This window comes from Ixodes scapularis, unplaced genomic scaffold, assembly GCF_016920785.2.
Source record: "Ixodes scapularis isolate PalLabHiFi unplaced genomic scaffold, ASM1692078v2 PGA_scaffold9__187_contigs__length_104089568, whole genome shotgun sequence".
Taxonomy (NCBI): domain Eukaryota; kingdom Metazoa; phylum Arthropoda; class Arachnida; order Ixodida; family Ixodidae; genus Ixodes; species Ixodes scapularis.
In genome coordinates, this window is record NW_024609884.1 from 47213872 (window position 1) to 47220899 (window position 7028).

Genomic DNA, 7028 nt, shown 5'->3' on the forward strand with positions numbered 1-7028 from the left:
GAGGAGGGGAGGAGGAGGGGGAGGAGGAAGAGAGGGAGGGGCGCGGTTACGCCGACGCCGACGCCGACGCCGACGGCGACGGCGACGCCAACGGCGACGCCGACGCCGCTTAGGCTGGAAACGGGCCCCTAAGAGCTGCGCTCTAAAAGGACAATAGGTAAATGATAGAGAGAGAAAGAGCCAGAACAAGCGGCCACGTGGCCTGGTGCCTTTCATGCCGCGGACGTTAATCGTAGCCACGCGCTGAATTTGGTAAAGTAGTAAACGCGTGCTCAGCACCGGGCATTGCAACGGGGGCCTAGAGCGACAAACTGGTATTCCGTGCACCAGGCAAAAGGACCCCCCTTGGCTGCCGCCATGTTGTACAATTTTGATCACCTGACCGTACCAAAATCCTGAGACTTTTACGCAAAACTGAGCCAAGATTAGCATTGCGATCGTTGTAGAAAACATGAAAAACTATTTTTTCAATAATGTTAGCCCCAGAGATCAGTGTCTATCTCCGATAAAAAAAAAAAAAAAAAAAACACCAAAATACAGCACCGCGGCTGACGGCAATAGCGACGGCATTGCGAAGCTGCCCGTGTTTTTGTCGTAAAGGCACATTTTAAACTCAAAACAAACGAAAGATAACTGATATAGTCGGTGCTGTTAATAAAGATCAATAAGCAATTATTTGTGCGCGGCACTTTGTTAAAATCTAGACGTAAAACTATAAGGTCACGTGTCTAGTGGTAAAAAATGTGCAACATGGCGGCGGCCAACTGGGGGTCACTTTTAGGTGCTGTTTATCGCTCCAAGGCCCTCTACCCAGTCGTAAGTTGAGGGGGGTCCCTACAAGAAGGTAAGGGGGCAGGGGGCTGTTTTGACGAGATGTACTTGATGCACATAAAATAAACCCCACTGCGGACTCTACCCACGCTGTATTTGCAACCCTCAAATTGCTAATCCCCAAATGTCACATTTCTGAAAACAAGCTATTTATTGCAAAATATGATTTTGATTTCACTAATGCTGGGGCTGTGGAGGAGGGTCTCTGACCATGCTTTAAAATCGGTGGGGGGGTCCGAGACCCCCTGAGATGCCCCAGACTTTAAGCCCTGCCTTTACCTCGTTGGGACATTGTTAGAGTTCGGCTATTCTCATCACGGCAGTGGTTGGACGGGAGCCACTACCCGAGTGTCCGCCGAGGCATTGATTGTTACGATCTGAAGTCGAGTGCTCACGCAGTTGAGCCGCATTCAACTGTCGTCAGGTGGGTGGTTTCGATCCCGCAATTACGTCATCAACCTTTGCGAAGGCAAGACTGAAAGAAATTGTCCCCTTTTGTCCTCGCAATTTCTCCCCGACCAGGAAGCTCAAGCTTCAGGGGTGGTCCGTGCGAGTATACTTGAGCTAGACTAGGACCACTATACGCCTTTTTAAACTCGTGAGCATTCCAACCCGATATCGTCTTATGACCACTTTAAAGTCTGTGATAGCTATCCATAAAATTAAAACAATAGGCTGCAGTCATTCCAACTGTTTCTGCACTCAGTGCTCAAGAGAATTTTGATCATTTAATGGTGTGACTCTTTAACATTGGCCTTACTCTTGTTGTGTCGTGAGTATAAAACTTTTGTGACAGTCCTGCTTCGTGTTTACCAAACTGAATATCTACAACAGCTGAGGCTCATTTTTTTTTTTGTGTGTTTTCAAGTCCCACGGTCAAAATAAATATCGCAGGGACCTAAAATGAGACACTTGACCAAAATAAAATAGTTTCTTTGTTTCTAACTCTTGAGGTATTTAATTCCTCGAGCTTGAATTTGTGAATCCCACGTCTATTGCGTCATCACGGTTTTGTGAAAATCTATTAATCGCCAAGCACGTGCACGAAAAAGCGGCCGACCCGTCATCCGAATATACCCACGTTGAAATATATGTACTAATTGGCCTCCGAGATCCTTAAAATAATAAATGCGCACCGCCAATTGCAATTTTTTGACGCGTCACTTCTATTGTCGTGCATATGCCATAGGCCTCCAGCGTTGCCCAGGGGACGCTGCGAAAATGGGACTCTTTAGGACTTGTTTTGGATAGTACAAGCTTGAGCGTCTAAAACTGTCACACATGTATAATCGCGCCTGCTCTGATGAGGAATGCGAGATCATAAGGAAAACACAAAGAAACAACAACAATTATAACGACGTCGAAGCACATGTCAAAGTTAAAACGCTGAGAGCGTGAGCCAAGAGACGCCGTTTCACGCGCTCCAAAGTAAAATAAAAAAAAAATAAAAAAAAAAAAAACCGCTTCGGGACGCCACATGGCCTGACGTTACCACGTAAAGAGACGCATACCCTAGCGGCGGAGGCATAAATCTGCCGCTTTCGACTGTCTTTGGACGACCGAGTTCGGACGTCGAAAGGTGCTTTATCCGTTCTTCAGCACTACACAGAAAGATAAAGCTCAACGAAGGTGTCATAAAAGTATAGTGCGAAGCCCAGTAAAATTCGGAGCGCAAGTTCGTCTGCCTCTTTTGCACGGGTTGTGGTGATGTCAGAACGCCGTGCTCTGATTGGCTCTGATTGAAGGATAGTGGGTAGAACTCAAGACAGCTCAAGGCAGCTCATACCTCGGCGTTCTGACGTCACCACAACTTCTCCAAAAGCAGCAGACGAACTTGCGCTCCGTATAAGCTCAGAACGATTTTCGCGTTTTGTTGTGTCAAGATTTGCTAGAGATGCGAGCTCATAGAGTAGACAATTGCTCCCTTTGCGCGAGAACTGGTGCAGTTGGACCGCGTTCCACAGAAATCTCGCGCATCGAGAAACAGGTGAACGACCAGGGTCGTTAAACTCGTCAAAAACAAAGATTCTTTATGTTATGACATGGTGGTGGGAGGAGCCGAAAGATTGCAGCGAAGTCTTGTTTTTTTTTTATCTCACAAACCTACAGATCCATTTATCGTCTTGACGTTTCTTCTTTGAAGGGGCGAAAAATCCCTACCTCTCCCAGGCCCCGAACAAGAGCAGCACCAGAGAGCGCGTGGAGACGACCGTGGTTCATACGTATGACGTCACAACAAAGATAATCAGTTACGACCATCATACGTGGGTAGTAATTCAATTAATGTAATTGAATTACGGTAATTTAATTACTTTTCTTTCTAATTTGTGATTGTAATGAATTACTTTTGGCTAAAAGGAATTGCAATTGTAATTAATTACTTTTGGCTAAAAGGAATTGCAATTGTAATTTAATTACTTCTAGCGCCAGTAATTGCAAAATTTTTGACACAATTACAATTGCTTTTGCAAAACTTTGCGGGGCCGACGGAACCTCTCTGAAAGCCTCAGCACTCGCACAAGCGGCCTTGCTCCGGTGAAACACTCACACACACACACAAACCCACACACACGCACAACATAAATAGCGTCGCACTGTTTGTTGTTTTGTTGCTTACACTGCGGGCTGAGAGGCAATCCTCTTTGGAGCCTACCTCAACGCCGCCGTGTAGAGCCGTCTGCGGTGCGAGCAGAAATCAATAGCGTAAACATACCAAACTATTGAAAGAAACAAAATTAAGCTTCAGCTTTCAGCCGAGGTTGATAATTTTAATGGTCTATGAAGTTTTTTGTTGTTTTTTTTTCTTTTTGGCCAGTTTTTTTACGTCCCTCTTCCAGCACTGTCGCATATGTGTATCTTCGTATTATTTTCAAGTTTATTTCATGCTGGTTTTACTTTTGATATTATTTGCATAAGCACTTTGGAGACCGACCTCGCACCTGTGAATATTATCACCAATGATTCGGGTGCCCCGATTCGCTACTTATATGTTTCTGAGCCATTATAATTTCAACTCAATGTAGATAATTTACAATACCATGATGCTTGGATGTGTATGTGGTCGTATTAACGCGTGTGGATTTTACTTTTATATTAGCACTTGTAAAATATTCCTATATGACTGATTGTCCCATTTTTATTTGCCTGGTCAACTGAACTCTGTCAACCTAATTTTTTCTTTAGCCTTCTGGCATCTTGCAGCATAGCAACTAATTAATTATTATGTATTAAAAATATAAGAATAAGAACGTAGTACTTCATTTCCCCATACCGACAAGTTATATTATGAATTTAACAAAATGCGTAAAAAAGAAAGTACAATACGTGAATATTGGAGTAAGGAATAAACAGATATGTTGCATTCTATACAACTCGTTTAAAGGGGTCATGAAACGATTTTCCTACTTCTTCCTCCTTAGCTTTAATCCTCAACTCAAATGCGAATTGTGAAATCACGTGGTCATGACATTCCTTCGGCACCGGTGCGATGACTCCTAGCTTCCACCGCGCTTTTTATGCACACCATAGAACTTGTCATTCCCCAGTGACAATAAGTTCCGTCAGGGCACTCATTGGCCACGAACGCGAATCCAAATATTCGTCGACGGATTGATTGTTGACGAGCGCATACGTCCGAGTGACGCGGTTCTCGTGTCCAATGCGTGAGCTGGGCTCTGCTGACGTCAGTTTGACGCCGGTGACGCGCTTTTGGAGCCGCGGATGTATCATAGTGAAAAGGCGGAGAGCTTTCGAAGGCAAGAAGGTACAAAATAGTCCGCTATATTTTCAAATGTTCGTACCGAAAAGCTGGCTTTTGACTTGCTAGCCTCTTTCTTTTGGCCAACTAAACGATAAGCGATTAGTAAAGTCCCAAATTAAAATCATTCATCCCAACCCAAAATTCGTTTGATGGCCCCTTTAAAGTCACATGGCCCAAGTCGGGTCGCTCTCAGAAACAAGTAATTGTAAAGTAATTTTATTACTTTTTAAAAGTAATTTGTAATTGTAAATCATTACTCTTTATATAGTAGTAATTGTAATTGAAGTTAAACTACTTTTGAAGAAAGTAATTGTAATTGTAATTAAATTACATTTTGGCAGTAATTTACCCATGTATGACGACCATCATGTTTGATGGTCTAAAAAAAGCATGCCTGAGGCTTGGAGTAATTGCATTCTAAAATCAACATTGTCGAACTTGACGGTCTGATATCGTTCTTAGTTCCGCCTATAAAGCAGAATTTACTGAAAAACGTCCCTGCCGTTCCTTTCGTTTCTCTCTGCTTTTTGGATATGATCAAGGTGTATCCCAATTGCGTCTCGTGAGTAAAAGACAAATCGCTTCAATTCAAAGTCTGATCCAGTTCGCGTCCTTTAAATGTTCGAACACAGAACTTTCATTTTGCGATATGCTGCCTTGGCTCAGACGTGCAAGTTTCTCGAATATAAATTAAGCATAACTCGGCAAAGGCAAAATGAATGATCGTATAATTTAATATGTTGAAGAAGAAGCTTACCTTAAAACCCGCGTGAAAATGTGGTCAAAGCGGCTGACTTTGTATGTCGTTAATACATGAAAACAGATGTATAGGTGCTGGCGTCAAGATGTAAATTTTACAACAAGATGTAAATTTTACAACAATTTATTAATTCCTGTGCAGGAACGCCACGTATTTTTTTTTTCTTATCCTACAGTCACGTATTCGCGTCTGGAGTATGTCATACATTACCACAGCTCAGCAGCATTACACTCCTCAACCACCACATTAATCCCTATCTGTCTATGCAAAAAAAAAAAAAAAAAAGATGATTTATCCTTTTGAGATAAATTATGGGGGCCGATATAAAACGCCATACTAGATAGCTGGGGCGAACTTTCAAGCCCAGTATACGTCCTGCAGTAGCAGTGCCACAGGTAAGCTCAGGCGAACGACATATAAGTAACTTATAATGTAGCACTATCAAAAAGTTTAAAAAATAAGAAGGCAACAAAAATTGGCACGGCACACAATTTAACAGTATATACGGTTCAATATTCAAAAAAATTAGATTGCAAACGAAAAGGAATGCATAATGTCATGTTACTGTTTAAGATTCGCGGCGCCCATATGAATATCATGAATATGAATATCAAAAGAACAACATTTATTTTCTTGTGTTCAATCGAAACATTGGTCAGGGTTACGAATTCGTTCGGTTATGCAGGGTCGTTGCAATATACCCAGTTCTATCAGGGTAAATGTGCCGCATTGCTGTTTGCTTACGTCTTATGGATAGGTAGCAAGTGTAAAGGTTATGAATATTGAGTATACACGTTTTTAAACGGTCTTCTGCGTGCGAAAGATACGGTGTATTTGCATTACGCACAGCTTCCTCCTTCAAATAAAGTGCACTTTCTTGGGATTTGTTACTGTGGATATATATTCAGCAGACAAAAAAAGTAATAATTTTAATTCGAATAAAATAATCACGTATACAATATAACTTATATTGAGATGAGAAATATATTCAGATGCGACCATATATCAGTCTTGCTTTTGATAATTGCGTATAAATCAATGAATCAATCAATCAATCAATTTTATTGACATCATCAGGTAGTGATGTGGGCGGCAGAGGCAAAAAGTCAAAATACGCAGGCCCCGGAACATAATCTGAAAAACACTCTAGCGCTTTCAAACTATTATCTAGTTCAACATTGACCGCATTTAAACATATAGTATTTATTCAAAGAAAAATATTGTTCTACAAATTTTTTTTTTCTACGCGTTACCTTTTCGTCAGAACTGGAGATTGAAGCTAACGAAAGCACGCTGGGATTCTATTTCCCATGTATTTTGTCAATAAAGGCAACGTGGGCGTTATTTTGTTTACATGCCGCTACTAGAAGCTCGTTACATGGCACGTAAACAGCGTCTCGGTAACGATCTGGGCCCAGGCCCGGGAAGGCACGAGCCCCGATGCCCCCCCCCCCCCCCCCCCCCCCGTAGTCTCGCCTATGGACAGGCGTAGACTACGCCTATCCATAGGCGTAGTCTATCATTCATTATCATTCATTATCATTATCATTCATAACTTAAAAGTTATGAATGATAATATAAAATCACAACCGCGGCGTTGTACAAAGTAAACCGTACATTAGGAAATTGATTTTTTTTCTACTGCCCTAGGAAGTGGAAACATTATTTTTCTTATTC